Below are 11,322 nucleotides of genomic sequence, written 5' to 3'. Positions count from 1 at the left end.
CACTGCCATTTAGCAAATGCAGTTGGTCACAGTAGCTTGCAACAGAGACGTGGGTGTCTGGCTATGGTATAATCATGGCAAAGCAACAGTCCCTATTTCATTGCATGAACCATTTATTATGGAATAGCCAAAAAGGAAGAGGAAAGGAGGAAGAAAGGAGAACTGAAGGAAAGAAAGAGAAAGGAAGGAGGAAAGAAATGCTATGACCAAATTTAAAATGCATTAGTCCCACCTTAGTGACAAAGGATTTTTTAAAAAAACATTGTGCCAGAATAGACACAGATGAATTGGGAGTCCTTAATTTCGTTAAAAAAAAACAAAAGCAAAAAATGTAGGGGCAAGCAGCATTTAAAACCCTGTAAGGCAAAGAATATTATTCTGTGCTGTTTCGATTATATTCTTTCCTTTTTTTTTTTTTTTTGGTATGTATGTGTTTTGTTTTTTACTGTCTAGAAGATGACAGCTTATACAGTTCAGTGACATAAATTACCTGAACAGTTCCCTGGAGGAATTCCTGGCCAAAAAAAAGGTCACCTGGCTCCAACATTCCCTGCTTTGCTGCCACAAGAGCCCTGTGTGCCCTCCAGAGCCTGGAGGGTATTATTATTCTTGTTATTGTTGTTTTCACAGCCACAGTCGGTGCAAGAGGTAGAACATATGCTCCCACTGTCTAAGAAGGATCATGGTAGACTGTTACTCCTCTTCAGCACTGCTATTTTGCTTCTAGTATTTGACAACTAGAAATAGGGAAAAGAGACCATCAGTGATGTCTGGGCAATTATGAAATAACGGCTGTCCACGCAGGGCTGGATTTTGTAAGTTCTACCGTGTATCACTTCCCATCCTGAAGATTCTGTCCTGATTGTGTTTATCTTTGCTGTCGTATCTACAATAAGATGTAAACCTAGTTATAAATCGTCTGGCACCTTTTAAAGAGGCACAATCATCTCACTGTCTAGCTTTTGCTGCTATTAAGGGCTGATGCCCAGTTGTGGGAGGTTCTCAGGCAGGCTCTCGCTTATTGAGTCCAAATCAGGGATGTTCAAATGTTTGCAGACAAGGGCTCAGTCAGACCTGCAGACTGCAGATGCCCCCTTTACCTGATCGGAAAGGGGTGGCCCCACCAGTTTCTCCAGGTTTGTGCTAACTGTCTCTTTCATATTTCTCCTGGAGGGCCTAGGTATACATTGAAATGTGTCTAGAGGCTAAGAAATATGGGGAAACTCAACTTTAGGCAGGAGTGAGCCTCACTGATTCAAAATATCTCAGAGCAGAGAACGGGGCAGGCTTGCTCTCCTTTCTCCCTCTCTGAGGTCCACTCATTGCAAAGATGAGTTGGTGTTGTCCAAATGCGTCCATGTGGAATGAATGTGTGCGTGCTCAGTTGTGTCTGACTCTTGATGACCCCATGGACTGTGGCCCGCCAGGGTTCTCTGTCCATGGAGTTTCCCAGGCAAAAATACTGGAGTGGGTTGCCATTTCCTACTCCAGGGCATCTTTCCAACCCAGAGAACAAATCCACATCTCCTGCATCTCCTTCATTAGCACGCGGATTCTCTACCCCTGAGCCACCTGCTTTGGTCCAAAATACCAGACTGAAAATACGCTGAGTGTCAAAAAGAACAGCAAGTTAAAACCATCAGTTTTTCCTACAGGTGGTCACCGAGTCTCTGGTTTCCCATTTGTGTGATTAACACCAGTATCCACAGTAGGATTTTGAACTTGATCCCCATCACCTTCTAAAAAATGCTGTGGGTCAGCTCTAGTTCATAATGGTTACTACTAACCACCCCAAAGGTTCCGGTCTGAATGGTGGAAGCAGCTCCTCCTCACTTTACTTGCATTCAACCTTCTCTCCGCCCTCCAGTGAGGGCCAGAGCAAGCCTGGGAAAGGCTGTCTGCAGTGCGTCCTGACTATCACCTTATACCTCCATCAACTGGTTTCATTTTTACATCACCCCTTCCTCTCTAATTTCTTAACACAGTCTTTCTGTTTTCAATTCACATAATGTGCTTGTCCTGCAGTTCACAAGACAAGCTGGAGGTCTGCCCTTAAGGCTTGCTACAACTTTCCACTCACCTGGAATTCTCTACTTCTTCTTTACTCTCTCTGCGGCTCGCAAGATGCAAACTCCTCATGCAGGAAACCACTCTCGTAAATTAGGCCCCAAGTTTGACTACTTCTCGCTTTCTGTCCCTTGTAAGTTGTTAGTCTATTGAAATGTGAGCCTGAAGATCAGTGCAGTGGTTCTGGACTCTGGCTGAACTCTAGAACCACCTGGGGTATCGTAAAGAAGCACTGGTGCGTGGACCCCATCCTCAGAGATTCTGATACAGTCGGTCGGGGATGGGACCCCGTATCGTTATTTTTCAAAGTGCCTCAGGTGTTTTTTTAACGTGCAGCAAGAATTCATAATTCCCTAGCGAGTCCCATGTCCTCTTGATAGACTTAAGGAAGTGGAATTTCACAAAGTTGAAGTGAGTCGCCTAAAGCAGAGTTCTGGGAGCACTTCTCACTTCGCGGGGGCATCTGTGCCATGTCCGGGTACCTGGGAAGAACCGCTGGCCCAAGGTTACAACGCAGTGAGTGATCAGAGCCAGGAATCGAATCCAAGCGTCTTGATTCCTAACCTCTAGTTTGTTCCACTTCACCTCCCCCAAATGGAGACCTCGTTATTGGCAAGGGCTTTTGAAATCAAAATTGCAGCAATTGCTTTAATCTGAATTTGGGCTCATTAGAACAACCCCACTGACTGGAGACACTAGAAAGAATCTGGGAGAGTGGCATTTACTCTTGAAAATTTTTCTTGTTATGAGTCAATAAGCACGCCCTCCCAGGTCTTTTTCTTCGTCTCCCTCCGCGCCAGCCTGTCCCCACGCCCCCACTGATAAAATCTGTCGGTTGGGTTAATAGTTTTGACTTAAACTTTGTGGCATCACTGTGGGACACGTGCACATTACAATATTAAAAAAAATTTTTTTTAAATTGAGGTATAGTTGCTTTACAATGCAGTGTTAGTTTCTGCCGTATAGCAGAGTCAGCTATGGGTACGTGTATATCCTTTTAGATTTCCTTCCTGTTTAGGTCACCACAGCACATTGAGTTGAATTCCTTGTTCTACACTATAGGTCCTCATTGGTTATCTCTTTCATACATAGTAGTCTATATATGTCAATTCTAGTCTCCCAGACCATCCGCACATTAAAATGCAATAGTTCAAGAAATCGCAAAAGTGAAGAAAAAAATTAGAAAAGTACTAACTGAGAAACTGACATATATTGAAACATCTATTTGAGAAAGGACATTAATGATAATTCACACACAACCTAGTTTAAGACTTCCAGCAACATATGAACTGCCCAACTAAAGTAACTTTGAGACTATCTATAATGGCAACCTGGAATCTACATGAAGGTATTTAAGACTTTGAATATTGGGATGGGGAACACACGTAAATCCATGGCTGATTCATGTCAATGTATGGCAAAAACCACTACAATATTGTAAAGTAATTAGCCTCCAACTAATAAAGATAAATGGAAAAAAGAAGACTTTGAATAAAATGTCTGTTTTCAATAGCCCACAGAAAATCCATCAGGAAGATCACCATTTAGAAGCAAATGTAGGGGACTTGCTCAGACATCCACCATCCAGACGGAAAGTAGCCTGTTTCCCACTGCTTTTTACCATTTTTCTTTTGATGAAATCAAGGCAATTTCTGCATATGTGATGACTTGATTTTTCCCTTTATTTTATCACTTCCATCTGTGCAGTTGTGAAAGTTTTAGCAAGCCGATAAACTAACGTTGGGTCATGCTGATTCTTCAAGCTCTCATTTAGTTAAACTTTTTCATGTGCTTCCATGCGCTCTCTAATCCATATTATCTATATTACCTGCATTCTTTGCAATCATTGACCACTCTCTTTGTGAAACTCTCTTTTCTCTGATCTCTGGACCACCTCACTATTTTGGTTCTCATTCTTTCCTTGTTTATTCCTTTATTCTTTCTTTGTGTTTTTTTTTTTTTTTTGCTTCTCATCTCCTACATGTAGGTATCACACTTGATTTTAATTTTTTTTTTTTCCACACACTCCATCCTAGAATCTGGGGCTTCTCCGGTGGCACAGCAGTAAAGAATCCTCTTGCCAATGCAGGAGATGCAGAAGACCTGGGTTCGATTCCTGGGTTGGGAAGATCCCTTAGAGACGGAAATGGCAACCCGTGCCAGCATTCCTGCCGAGGAACTCCCATAAACAGAGGAGCCTGGCAGGCTGCGGTTCATGGTGTCCCGAAGAGTGGGACGTGACTTAGGGACTAAACAACAATAGCAGTCCTAGCTCATTCACTCATAATTACAACTGTCTTCTCTGAGTGGAATGGCTTTCAAGACTGCCTCTGGCCCTGGCAGCCCTTCTTGAGGCTAATCTCACTTTTCTAATCATCTTTTAAGTGATTCCTGTTGAACGGTCCTCCCATTTCCCAACAGAATTGGTAAACTCTTGCCTAACAAACTAGCTCCGTTTATTAAAATCCTTATGTTGGCAAATGACACTGGTTTTTGTCCCATCACCCAGGCTCAGAACCTTTGAGTCATCTTGCTCCTTATTCTTGCTTGACTTCTGTGACCAATTCATGGCCCGCTGAACATTCATTTTTGTGAAACCTCGCTCTTATGTTCCTTTTAATTCAGTCCCCATTGTGTGACCAAGTTCAGCCCCTTATTATATCCTGCCAGTGCTACTGTTATAGTCTCCTTGCTAAGCCTATTGTCAGCAGACTCTTATCTATTAGTACATTTTAGGCAACACAACTGAGTTATTCTTATACATGGTCGTTGGTGCAGCATTTCTTCAACTAGATTGTATACACAGTAAAACCTTTAACCAAAGGCACACATTTTAGATATTCAATAAATATTTGTTCAGCCATTTATTCATTCATCCAATCCAAAGTTGCCAGCTATTTGATAAGCTCTGCTAGGTTTGGAGTAGAGACTGAATAAAATACGGTCCGTGACCATAAAGGTGCTGTGGATTCCTTATTGAATGAATGAATATAAGGAGGGAAGTGAAATCAGTGGCGAGAGGGCTAATTATATTAGAACAATATTGGGAAAGTATGAGCTTTTGAATCAGGTCCATGTAAAAATCACTTCTTAGCAGCTCCGTGACTGCAGTCAAGGATTTGGACTAACACAAGCATTGGGTCTAGAATACTAATGCTATTAGAGGTCCTCTGAGAAGCAGAAGGCAAAAATAAGACTAGACATGGCAGAGATTTATTGGAGAAAGCACTTGTGAAGGATGAAAAAGAAGGTAGAAGAGTATGTGGGGAGAGCAGTAGTCTGACCCCTGGGAAGCAGAGAAGGAGGAAAGTCTGGTTCAGAAGAGTCTTCAATTCCTGAACTGTGGCAAGGAAGTTTTGGCCAAGCAGTTGGGTGTCTTTGAGCCAAAGTCACTTGTCGGAAGATCCCTGAATCTTGCAGAAATGACATCTGTGCTTCAACATTGGGTAAAAGCAGTTTGCCAGAAGCATGGATCCCAAACATGTGGTCATGAGTCCGGGGGGCAGCAACTGCGGTTGTCATTTCTGTTTTGCTCCCCTCGGCGGGACAGCTGAACAGCACATGGACCCAAAATGCAGTTGACTGAAAATAAAACTCTACTAACTCTTGCTTACATCAAGAGTTGAAAAATGTTTTCTGTAGAGGGGCAGATAGTAAATCTTTCAGGCTTTGTGAGCCATATAATTCTGCCATAGACATTATGTAAATATGTGTGACTATATTCCAATAAAATTTTATTTACACCAAACAGGCTGGAAACCAAACTTTGCCTGTGGGGCTTAGTTTTCTGGCACTTGGTTTACATGAATAAGATGATAGTTTCCTCATATGATGACAAGTTTAGAGATAAGAGGTTACAGGTGATGCTTGTGTTGCACAACATGACCTAACATTTTTCCATTTATTCTCAGCATTTTAAAAGCTAGCAGTGACTTTTCTGTTGTCTATCCGTTACATAAAGGAGACAGTTATTTCCCCCTAATCCTCTAGCATTAATGAACTAATTAGTCAATTAATCATATATTTATTGAGCAGCTATTTCAGGTCAGGCATTATTCTAGGTGATCCTATAGATAATAAAACAAATCTTTGTCCAAATGAAGCTGGCATTTTACTAGGGAGAGACAGACAGTAAACAAGAAAAATAAGTTAAATATATAGTACTTGATGATGGTAAATGCTATAGACAAAATAAAACCAGGAAGAGGGTAGCATGTTCTGGTTGGTGGTAGCAGGGAGCAGTTGCACTTTAAATGGAGTGAAGGACTTAGTGAAGACTCTGAGCTTTCCCCTTGCCCCTGCAAAGGGCACAGGTTCAATCCCCGGACAGAGAACTAAAGATCTCTCATGGTGGTGCACCAGCCCCCTCCCGAAAAAAACAACCTAAATAGAGTGAGTGAGAAAAGGAGCCACTGAGAAGGACATTTGAATAAAGACAAGAAGGTATTTAAAGAGTGAAACATGCAACTAGATTGTGGAAAAATCTTCCAGAGAAGGAATTTATTAAGTGCAAAGTTCTGATGCAAGATCAGTGTGGCTGGATCAGAGCCAAGGGGAAAGGGTGCAACATGAGATCAAGTAGGTAAGGGAGCCAGGTTAGCTGAGACTTCCGAGCTTCGCTGATGACTCTGACTTCTACTCTGAATGAGATGAGAAGCTGTGGAACCACTGTGAGCAGAGGAAGGATGTGGTCTGATTTACAGTGTAACAGACTCATTCTGGGTACTGTGTTGAGACAGCACTCAAGGAGGAGACAGGATGCAAACATGGACACAGTCAGTATCATCAAAGCTATGGTTTTTTCAGTAGTCATGTAAGGATGTGGGAGTTGGACCATAAAGAAGTCTGAGCACCAAAGAATCGATGCTTTTGAAGAGTGGTGCTGGAGAAGACTCTTGAGAGTCCCTTGGACAACAAGATCAAACCAGTTCATCCTAAAGAAAATCAACCCTGAATGTTCATTGGAACGACTCTTGCTAAAGCTGAAGTGCCAATACTTTGGCCACCTGATGTGAAGAGCCGACTCATTGGAAAAGACACTGAAGCTGGGAAAGACTGAACACGAAAGGAGAAAAGGGTGGCAGAGGATGAGCTGGGTAGGTAGCATCACTGACTCGCTGGACATGAATTTGAGCAAACTCTGAGAGACAGTGGAGAACGGAGGAGCCTGGCATGCTACAGTCCATGGGGTTGAAAAGAGGCGGACACAACTTAGCAACTAAACAACAAGGAGGTTTCTAAGCAACAAAAATCGGTGACTTGGAGCAGACAGCAGCAGTGAGGGCAAGGAGAAGCAATAGAGCTACTGAATCTGAAAGTGGATTGGATATGGATGGAGGGTGAAAGAAAGGGAGACAAGGATGACCACATGTGTAGGTGTGTGCACACGGGAAGGCAGAGTTGGCATTTACTTGGGTGGCAGATACGGCTAGGATGCTCCGGACAGATGGAACCTGTTAGGCCGAGGTTCTGACACAAGGATATTGAGCAGGAAGTTGTATACAAAAATCTGGATTTAGACTAGAAGTCTAGACTATCAGTATCAATTTGGTAATCTTCTGCATATGCTTACATATCATTAACTAGAACTTTGTCATACAGTCGGGCTATCCCTAGAGATAATAAGAGAGAAAACAAATGTTTACCTTTTCCATATTCCACGATGAAGGGCAGCAAGAGAGAAAACACTAATGTCTGTTGAGTCAGTCAACTGGCAATGTCTATATTTAATTTCTCTGTAATTCTTTATGTACAAATTGAGGGTAACAGAATCTACTTCATGTGATTATGATGAAAATTACATGAGGTAAGCCACAGAAAGTCCCTGGTTTACATAACATATTCTTTAAATATCTGAGTTCCTTCATTTCACTTTCAGTGGCCTGAGATCTCATGGTAAGTTGTTAACTCAGGCTAAAATACTTATCCTTAGACTTCCTCATTTAGCAAAATGATGACAGTGTTGTTTTTACAATCATTACTATGACAGAAAAGAAGTTTTCTTTTTTTTTTTCCTCTAAAGTCACATATTTTCCACAGCTGGATTGGTCAAGCTGAGTTATTCTCCTTTCTGTCATCTTTCTTCTTGTTTCTGGGGTTTTGTTTTCATTTTTACATTTCAGTTTCTGTACATAAAGATGATCAAAGTATTCACAAATTCTTGGAAATGATTAACCATCCCCAAACAGAGTAAGTCTCCCCCAACCCAAGGCTTCACTGGAGAGAGTTTAGGAAGGATGTTGCAAAGAACAAAGAAGTCCAAGGCCAGGAGCCTGTCTAGTTAAAGTGAAGGTGTGTGTTTGGGCCACTTAATGGAATAACATCAAAGAGAATGCAAGGGCCAACAGAGGAAAGATAACTCCAAAGAAGTTGTCATCCAGGACTGAGAACACTCCTTCCCACTCCCAATTTGGCAGAAAGCAATGTGGTAGCATTCCAGAGTCCTTTCTCACCTCATCAGTTGACTTTTTACTTAAAACTACATTCTTTCTCCAAGACCAAGGACAAGGCAAGACGTGTGTGAGAGTTCATACCTATAGAGGGTGGCCATGAAGTCTTGACTCTTAGATAATATTATTTTATCATTTATGGTAATGTGATGGCAATAAAGCTTTTGGAATATGTTTGTCTGTTTTTCCAGACTTTGTAGTCACCATCTGTATCTGTGTATGCATGTGCTTCCCAGGCACAGTGGTAAAGAACTACCTGCCAATGCAAGACTCTCAGCTGTGACCCTTGTGAAAGATCCCCTGGAGCAGGAGATGGCAACCCACTCCAGTATTCTTGTCTGAGAAATCCCATGGCCAGAGGAGCCTGGCAGACTACAGTCCATGGGGTTGCAAAAGAGTTGGACATTACTGAGTAACTAAACAACAAAGGACAAGGGTGTGTGTGTGCGCATGTGTGATAGTTTGCTTGGGCTGCTGTAACAAAAATGCACGTGAAAAAAAAAATACAAGTGATTAGGGGGCTTCCATTACAAATAGTTGTGAATAGAAGAGAAGCGAAAGGCAAAGGGGAAAAGGAAAGATACACCCATTTGAAAGCAGAGCTCCAAAGAATAGCAAGGTGACATAAGAAAGCCTTCCTCAGCGATCAGTGCAAAGAAATAGAAAAAAACAATAGAATGGGAAAGACTAGAGATCTCTTCAAGAAAATTAGAGATATCACGGGAACATTTCATGCAAAGATGGGCACAATAAAGGACAGAAATGGTATGGACCTAACAGAAGTAGAAGATATTAAGAAGTGACAAGAATACACAGAAGAACTATACAAAAAAGCTCCTTACGACCCAGATAATCATGATGGTGTGATCACTCACCTAGAGCCAGACATCCTGGAATGTGAAGTCAAGTGGGCCTTAGGAAGTATCACTATGAACAAAGCCAGTGGAGGTGATAGAATTCCAGTTGAGCTATTTTAAATCCTGAAAGATGATGTTGTGAAAGTGCTGCACTCAATATGCCAGCAAATTTGGAAAACTCAGCAGTGGCCACAGGACTGGAAAAGGTCAGTTTTCATTCCAATCCCAAAGAAAGGCAATGCCAAAGAATGCTCAAACTACTGTATAATTGTACTCATCTCACACGCTAGTAAAGTAATGCTCAAAAGTCTTCAAGCCAGGCTTCAGCAATACGTGAAGCGTGAACTTTTAGATGTTCAAGCTGGTTTTAGAAAAGGCAGAGGAACCAGAGATCAAATTGCCAACATCCACTGGATCATTGAAAAAGCTAGAGAGTTCCAGAAAAATATCTACTTCTTCTTTATTGACTATGTCAAAGCCTTTGACTGTCTGGATCATAACAAACTATGGAAAATTCTTAAAGAGATGGGAATACCAGACCAGTTGCCTCTTGAGAAATCTGTATGCAGGTCAGAAAGCAACAGTTAGAACTGGACATGGAACAACAGACTGGTTCCAAATCGGGAAAGGAGTACTTCAAGGCTGTATATTGTCACCCCGCTTCTTTAACTTATATGCAGAGTACATCATGAGAAACACTGGGCTGGATGAGTCACAAACGGCAAGCAAGATTGCCAGGAGAAATATCAATAACCTCAGATATGCAGATGACACCACCCTTATGGCAGAAAGCGAAGAACTAAAAAGCCTCTTGATGAAAGTGAAAGAGGGGAGTGAAAAAGTTGGCTTAAAACTCAGCATTCAGAAAACTAAGATCATGGCATCTGGTCCCATCACTTCATGGCAAATAGATGGGGAATCAGTGGAAACAGTGACAGACTTTATTTTGGGGGGCTCCAAAATCACTGCAGATAGAGACTATAGCCATGATATTAAAAGAAGCTTGCTCCTTGGAAGAAAAGTTATGACCAACTTCAGTTCAGTTCAGTTCAGTCGCTCAGTCATGTCCGACTCTTTGCGACCCTATGAATCGCAGCACGCCAGGCCTCCCTGTCCATCACAGACTCCTGGAGTTTACTCAAACTCATGCCCATCGAGTCAGTGATGCCATCCAGCCATCTCATCCTCTGTCGTCCCCTTCTCCTCCTGCCCCCAATCCCTCCAAGCATCAGGGTCTTTTCCAATGACCAACCTAGACAGCATATTAAAAAGCAGAGACATTACTTTGCCAACAAAGGTCTGTCTAGTTAAAGCTATGGTTTTCCCAGTAATCATGTATGGATGTGAGAGTTGGACTATAAAGAAAGCTGAGCACCAAAGAGTTGATGCTTTTGAACTGTGGTGTTGGAGAAGACTCTTGAAAGTCCCTTGGACTGCAAGGAGATCCAACCAGTCCATCCTAAAGGAAATCAGTCCTGAATATTCAAGGGAAGGACTGATGCTGAAGCTGAAACTCCAATACTTTGGCCACCTCATGTGAAGAGTTGACTCATTTGAAAAGACCCTGATGCTGGGAGGGATTGGGGGCAGGCGGAGAAAGGACTGACAGAGGATGAGATGTTTGGATGCCATCACCGACTCAATGGACATGAGTTTGAGTAAACCCTGGGACTTGGCGATGGACAGGGAGGCCTGGCATGCTGCAGTCCATGGGGTCGCAAAGAGTCGGACATGACTTAGCGACTGACCTGAACTGAGCTGATGACAAAAATGTACTTTTTTCCAATCCCGAAGGCTAACATTTAAGATCCAGTTGTCAGCATGACTGGTTTCTTCTGAAACCTCTCTCTCTGGCTTGCAGATGGTGGTCTTCCCCCTTTGTTCTCATATGGTGTTTCCTCTGTGCATCGTCTGTACCCTAGCTCCCACATCTTCTAAAAACACCAATC

This window comes from Cervus elaphus, chromosome 7, assembly GCF_910594005.1.
Source record: "Cervus elaphus chromosome 7, mCerEla1.1, whole genome shotgun sequence".
NCBI classification, from domain to species: Eukaryota; Metazoa; Chordata; class Mammalia; order Artiodactyla; family Cervidae; genus Cervus; species Cervus elaphus.
The sequence above is the reverse complement of the archived record's forward strand: the minus strand, read 5'-3'. Positions refer to the sequence as shown.